We start from the raw sequence: 8,064 nt of genomic DNA, 5'->3' as shown, positions 1-8,064 counted from the left end.
GAGTCATGGTGTTATGACTCGAGTCGAGTCCAAGTCACAGTATTGAAGTCATGTTCAACTCATATTTTCAATCCTGCTTGGGTAATATCGAATTCCTTGTTTGCGAAACATGCTCATTTTGTCCTATCAGAGTCTTGGCACGTGTTTATTTAGGCAGATAACGGACAGGTCCGGGCCTCATTTACCGATGCTAAAGATAACTTTACTAATCTTAGAACTTAAAATCAAATATCTCTATTGTCAGTCTGATACATCACCAATACAAGCATTCAGTTTTTATTATGAACACATCGACGATAGCTCACGAATAGCTGATAGAGAACCAACGAATTCACGTCTACATACTATCTGATAGAGAACCAACAAATTCACGTCAAGATACTAGTTGATAGAGAATCAATAGATGCATGTTTATGTAGAGGTATTTACAACAGGCCAGCATGCTGTAAAAGCGTGCATGCAACTATGTGCATTGTGCAGTGACAACAGAACAGATACCTTTTGATTATACTAAAGGTTTTCCCAATTGCATTACAGACTACATCGCAGTTACAGCATTGGATAAATAATTGTACAATGGGGCTGTTCAAAAACATTTTTTCAAATTTTTCGGTTACTTCTCAAAATTGCTAGATTGCCTAAAAAATCAAATTTGGCTCAATTCCAACCAGTAGAAAGCAATGCTATGAAAGAAAATTTTAGACTAATTACAAATAGAGATTTTCGAATTTTACCGGCTATCTCATGATATTGTTACATTGTGAAAAAATATGATTCATAGCAAATTTTACTCAATTCCAACTAGAAAAAGTGAAGTTATTAGAGTAGAATGTTTTGGATATGAAACAATAGTCGGCTTACTACTATGTATTATATTATATGAAAGAATTTCTCACTAAAATACTCCATTTATTTTCAAATCCAAAATATTCTCCTCTCACATTATTGATTCCACTTTTTTCAAATTAAGCCAGATTCAGTGTTCCCTTTGTGCAACATAACAATTTTATCAAGTAACCACCCAGTAAAATAAAAAAGAAGTTATTTTAGAACAGCCATATTGTACAAACATCACACAACATTAGCCATTCATTATTACTCACGTGCACAATACACATACCTAACAAAACGTCAAATGGACGAGGGGCATTGTGTGTTTTCACAGACAGCAGATCAAATCAATGAGCTACACCTCAAAAATACTAATGTGGAAAGGAGATCCTCATGGCCGTACAATGAATCCACATCTACTGAATACACGTTCCACTAGTGCACTAGATGCAGGAATTGACAAGCATTTTTGAACCACACTGAAGAGCATTGAATACTCATACTCATTCTTTCTAGTCGCCCAAAAATGCAAAGAATCATCGCCTTCAAATCTACACATGAGCTTATCAGTCTCTTCACCATCTGAGTCATTTCATTGGCTCTAATTGAACTTTGATTCAATTGTTTGCTTGTAGCCTATAATTGAAAAGTCTTGAGTACTTTAATTGCGGAGGATCTATTACCTCTTCATCACTGGACGATTATGTACAATGCATTGCTACTATGTATCATTTTCGGTTGTTTTTACGGCGGCATATCTGATATCAGACAAGTGCAACGAAAGCAGTGGTGACAAATAGCGATGTCGGCAGAATTCGTCGGATGCGTTGATCTAGCCATTATGATTCGCAAATTTCTTCATCTTCAAGTCATATAAAATAAGCCGAGTCAATGACTTGGGTCGAGTCATGCGTAATGACTCGAGTACAAGTCGAGTCAATCCAAATATTGACTCGAGTCGAGTCGAGTCATTTTCCCATTTCAAGAAAATGACTCGAGTCAAGTCGAGTCATAAAAAAATCGTGACTCGAGTCTGACTCGAGTCGAGTCATGACTCGAGTCATTACAACCCTGGATTTCAGTGAAGTTTTCGTGAAGGTATGAAATAGATTATCGTGAAATACATTATTTATTAAAAAGTAGTCATCGATTCAGTGTGATTGGTGACAACTGAAATCTCTCCTTCCTATCAACCGATGATTTTACAAAAACATGCATTGAACAGAAATGCTGTGCGCTCTTAGCAATCAAAAGGTTGCATTTACATTAATCATAATCAGCATATCCACCATCTGCATGTCTGCGAGTCCCACTCATTGGCTAGTGCCCAACACAGTGAACTTTGAATTATAAAAAGTATGTAATTCTAAAGTGCATTCTATTTGCGGAAATTCGGCTAATATAACGTACATTGCGTAATTGCTCTGAGGCCACCGCTACCAACATTTATCACAATTATCACGAGCACGCGTCAAATTTACGTATAACCATGGGATAGTTATTCTTGTATTCAGCAGTAATGCACTGACCATTTCCTCACCTGGCAGTCAGTTACGCAATATTTTTATTAAGGGACTTGGTTTCTTGGCCGAAAATACTCAGCAGAAACAAAACCTTGACATTATTTTGTGATATTTCTATGAATCCCGAAATGCGCCTGACATCTTCCTTCCAATATCCAGTTAAAAGGTCGCATGAGAAGTGAGAGAGACCGATAAAATGAAAGACTGTGAGCATAAGTCGCCGGAAAAACAATGCAAAGACCCTAGATATACTGATGATTATTGAAGTTACTGTCGTGGCGCAAATTACCGTATATGCCAGTGGTACTCAACCTGTGTACCGCGGTACACGAGTGTGCCGATTGGACTGCTCAAAATCTTGCCAAATCTTCGATATCTATGGTCATTTCACACCAGACGGATATTGCTTATCACGATCCTGAGATACCAACCTATAGTACGGCACACTTTCACTCCAAACATTTCATAAGATTCCGCTTATGCAGATCGGGGGGCGAGGGGAAGCCTAGGTAAACCTCCAACAAGGGATTCTGGAGTGAAACTCGAGCCCGCGACACATTTGCGTTGCAGAGTGTGACGTAGGCTACTACCACAGCTGCAATATCTTTTGGCTGTATAGCAGACAGGAATCAACAACATGCAACAAAGTAATAAAAATTGCATAATATATGCAATTACCAATATTATCGACGAAATTCAATCATGAATTTGAAAATGTTTTCGCGCTTACCGCGACTTGACGACATAAGAGCGTATCCGCCTCGCGTAAAAACGTGCCTTCCAGCTGTTGTGAAATGGAGGGTCGTATGAGAGAGAGTTTGAGAAGTTTGATTGATCAACTGAGGCCAACGTTTGGGAGGAGGACGAAGAGCTGTTCGGTCCTGATTATAGCTACCACCCACTATAACATGGTGCATAAGCTGATGGCTATGTTATTTGCGGTATTCATGCTGCTTATCGACTACAATGGTCATATAGCCTACCCCAGTCCGATAGTCCATGTTCTTGATTCCGTAGTTGCCGACTTGTGGCAAGGCCCAATTCTAGTCTTTTTAAGACACCGCTTACGCGGGTGGAATGGCGAGGAGGAGCCTAAACGCCTAAATAAACCTCCAGCAATTCCGTAGGAATACTGGACAGACTCGAACCCACAAGCCATTGGTGTTGCAGTTGTGGATTATACCACTACGCTATCTCGCCACAGCTGATGACTAGGCTATGACGGCCGATCCAAATATTGAGTAAAGATTTGCGAAATAACGATTGGTGTCCGTTTCACGTATCGCTGTATTATTATTATTATTATTGACATTTTTACAGTGGTGCTTCTCGCCTTTTCCAGGCTATGTGCACCACGACAGTAATTTTTGGTAATGTTCACACTTCTTTGACTTTGGTAATCGTGGGGACGACTTCTTCAATCTTTCTCTCTGTCAATCATCATGCTCTCTCGCTCCCATGCGTCCCCGTCACTCGCCACTCACCCGCCACTCGCTTCCCCACGTATCGCTGTATGAAAATAAGATATAAGTAAACTTAAAATTTCACCATAATGAACACTGAACATGCCTATTGCCTACAGTTTTAGGGGTGCATTTAAAACAAATGGTTGTTTAAACCAAACATGGGTAACGAAGGGTATAAATTTGGGTTGCGACCGCACAAGAGCGATCTTATAATATGCATGTATTATTTCCCGAATTTCCCGCAACCAAAACATTTCATCACGCTTCGCGCGATCTCGAGTGGATGCTTCGTTAATGTCCGTATTTTGGCTTTTTTGACATGTCAAAAAAATCGCCCTAGTAATAAGTAGTAAAGTTTCTCTCGGGATATTGGCAAATGACCAAGAGCAAAATTATCCTATGAAAATTGCTTCAGAACCCCATTCGCTTATTTAGGGTGGGGCCAATGGTACAGGAGCTATGCATCGATCGACAAGTTCTGCGAGGAGCCATTATCGGCTGTTTTCCCGACAGTCTACTTCAGGACGCGGCCCGCGAGACCATTTTGTGCTGGCCGCGACGACATTTTTGAATTTCAAGTATTCAACAGTATATTCAAGTGCCATACATCTTTTTAGATATAAGAACTTGAAGTTCGCCTAAAACTACTATAAAAATCACTGAAATCTCAACAAACTTCACTATCACATCACTATTAAAAGCTACCATGCGGTAGAAGATCAGCTATTACGTCACATTTCTAGTTCATGATGATGATAAAACATGACCCGTTGATGATTCGTGACTGAAAATTGTGATTTGGTTTGGTGCGACTTTTCGTAAAATTACTCAAATAAAAATGACTCGAGTTGAGTCGGGTCAAACGTTAAAATCAGAGGACTTGCGACTCGGAACGGTGACTTGGTAATCCTGCGGACGCAACAACCCATGAAACTGTCATGGGGAGAGAGAGAGAGAGAGAGAGAGAGATGATATTCTTTTTCGCCTGCACCATCGAGATGATTTGCGATACAGCCGTGAGGTCATTTAGTCTGCCCCCCCCCCCCCCCCGTTTTTTCTCCTCCATGCTATCCGTGGTTGCTGAGCACTTAGCAGGATAGCTGGGTCTTTGGTATGGCTGTAACACCAATGAATTCTTCGCCGATTGGACATTTCTATTCCAGGAGTTCTTAACCAGGGTCCGTAGACCCCATCGGGGTACGAAGCACCACATCAGGGTGTACGAGATGCATTGCGGAATTAGGCCTATACGTAGTGGAACATTTTCTTGGCCAATTTATTCAACTGAAAATAGTCTTCGCGCTATGCGCGCGATTTTATGTGAATGGGCTTTCTGATTTTAATATAGGCAGTAGGCATCATCAGAAATTGTGTTGAAAATGGACAGGGGCTACGAAAAATCTTATTGGAAGAACAAGGAGTACGATCGCTAGAAGAGTTAAGAAGCAATGCTATCACTAAGGCTCCATAAAGACTATATTAATATATGTTAATATTGATAGGCTATGTTCCAATAATAATCGAAGGCAAAATCTAACTTTGATTTAATTTGACTTTGTCAATGACAGTAACAATATAGCCTATACTTATTAAGACTATATCAAAACCAGGATTAGGCTACACCGCTCAAATGCTCTGATATCAGATCAATCTGCAGTAGATTTTAAAATATTCCACATACAATCGTGGCACGTCAAAGGTCCACTATAGCTGCAATATTATAACCCGACAGTTTCACGATGTCATGATGCATCATCTCGAAAGATGTCTATAACTCATTAATTAAAAAAACATTATGCTACGGCGCAGAAACAATTTTATGCAAATATTTGAAAATGTGATTTTTTCTGTATTAAGCGTGAATAGTACAATAGTAAATTACATTTCCACGATGTTTGTGGAATGCCTGTCAGTAAGGTCCCGTCCAATAAGGCCTACTTGGAAATTACATTGAATATCCCTATTATTTATGCTGCGGCCGGCGGTGTCATCAAAAACTAAGAAATAGGCCTGCGAGCACATTTGAGTTTGAGACCTCTGCTCTACTTGCTAATTCCCTTAACTCTTTCCTACCTGCACAGCGATTTATTTGGTAATGTTTCGATGTCACTTGATCAATTATGTTTTCTAGACTAAACGAATACGTGCATGGGCACTGGGAAGTGGGCACTGTTACTTGGAATTATCTCTACTGGAAAAAGAAAATATCGGAAACTTTTTCGTATATACTACTTTCCCCAAGCACATCCTTTAGCTCGTAAGAATATCTGCAGTAGCTTATAGGTTTTGATATACATATTACCGCTTTTGAAAACACAACCTCCCCTCAACTTGATTATGATTAAGTATTATTCACTCCTCATAATAGCAATTTTTAACATACCGAAATCCCGCGATAGCGTGGTACCATGAATGAGTCCGTTTTACCGCAAAAGTAAAAGCATGAGATACCATCAGACTCTTTAGTTTGTGACATATTATTAGCCTCCTAAAATGTAACATTCCATATTTACAATGGATATATAATGAACATTGCAGTGCACAATGTCATATGACACGTACAAAAATACCAAACCATTGTACTCTTTCCATTACTCTGTTTTTACGGCGCGCTAGTGAAATAGGCTACGCGAAATTAATGTGCTTCTCTTTTACAGCCACTGCGCAACGAGAAATTCATCACACTGACACCGAGCTATGTACTGGACAATGTCAATATGTCTGCGAATACAATGGGCATACAAGTGCACCATGAACTAACAGGCAATTTATTATTTGGAAATATTTGAACAATTTAATTAGAATAGAAAATATTGATAATATACATTTGACGTGGCATGAATAGCATATGGGCCTATTATGTACCATGGTACAAACGTGAGGCACGATGGATCGCCACAATTACAATTCAATTATTCGAGGGTGAGTATGGTACCTGCTTGGTATCTGGTACCTGGTCGAGATATTTTTGACGACAACTCAGTCGTGCAAATCGCATAGAATAGAAGGAATGTTACATTAAAATGATAATTATTATAATCCGTATAGTATAAAACGAATGATATTTGCCTGCTCCCGTTGCATTCCAGCGTTCCAGCGTTACCACGTGGCATGTCGTAATTTCCACTCCGCATACTACCGAGAATATGGTTACCATATTTTGGAAATCTGAGAAGAGGACAGTTTTTCAAAATTTTCAGACTTACAATACTGGAGTAAAATCCGGAAAAAAATTTAAAAACTTTCCCGACGTTGTGGTTGGTTGACTCAAACATAAAAGGTTAACTCTCCGGCTTAACTCTCGATATACCCGCCGAAATGTTACTTGAGTATTGATTTCGTATATTTCAGTCGAATTTTACCCTATATTCAACGAAATTTCTCAAAAAAGAGCACATTTGGGCGTCCTCCTGGGACGATTTCAAAAAAGTCAAAAAAGTGGACAAACCCTCTCAAAAGAAAACGTACGGTAACTGTAACCGAGAATAGTCTCTTTTAGTTTGAGATCTCACGACTACTCACAGGTAGTAGGCCAAAGGTTGCTATGCATTTTACGCTCTTCTGAGTAGTTATGTAGATCGGTCGTGATGTGCCATAGGGTTCTTATGGGTGCGGCGGTGATGCGCCTGGAAACTCGTGGTGGTGATGCGCCTTTTTAGACCCCCCTCTCGGCGGTGATGCGCCATGTGTTCTTATGGATGCGGTCGTGATTCGCACTTTTGGGTATAGGGTGTGGTCGTGATTCGCCGTGAAAACTCGTGGTCGTGACTCGCCTTTTTTGCTATAGGCGGTGGCGGTGATTCGCCTGTCGTGTATTCTTACGGGTTCTGTGGTGATTTACCATGCATTCTTACGGGCGTGGCGGTGATTCGCACTTTCAGGCATCTCTCGCGTGGTGTTGAATATGCACGAGTCACCAACAATAGCCGCACAGACGGAAACGTGGCTTGTTGTGAGGATTAAGCAGTGCGACCTATATTTCGAATGACCTGCGCGCTGAATTGTTTCACGGCCAACCGCGGCGGTCGTGACTCGCCTTTTTTACTATAGGTGGTGACGGTGATTCGCCTGTCGTGTATTCTTACGGGATCTGTGGTAACTCGCCATGTGTTCTTATGGGTGCGGTCGCATGCGGCTATTGCGTCTTATGGCGGGGGTGGCGAGCGGCTATTGATGCTAACACGAAACCCGGGGTGGCTAGCGGCACTTATTTCTTATGGCGGCGGGTCTTATTTCTTATGGGT

General features: G+C 40.6%; 1 long non-coding RNA gene across 1 annotated transcript; it reads right to left on the bottom strand.

Annotated features, from left to right (window-relative positions):
• Nucleotides 1-3,623: 3,623 nt before the first annotated feature.
• On the bottom strand, nt 3,624-7,378 carry LOC145456458 (uncharacterized). Its single transcript, XR_013920609.1, has 2 exons — nt 6,204-7,378; nt 3,624-3,863 (listed from the first exon to the last, which is right to left on the bottom strand). It is a non-coding gene; the product is annotated as an uncharacterized LOC145456458 (long non-coding RNA).
• Nucleotides 7,379-8,064: the final 686 nt, after the last annotated feature.

This window comes from Botryllus schlosseri, chromosome 14 (assembly GCF_051294905.1).
Source record: "Botryllus schlosseri isolate E-star chromosome 14, Bs_hap1, whole genome shotgun sequence".
NCBI classification, from domain to species: Eukaryota; Metazoa; Chordata; class Ascidiacea; order Stolidobranchia; family Styelidae; genus Botryllus; species Botryllus schlosseri.
This window is presented reverse-complemented; position numbering and strand designations above follow the sequence as displayed.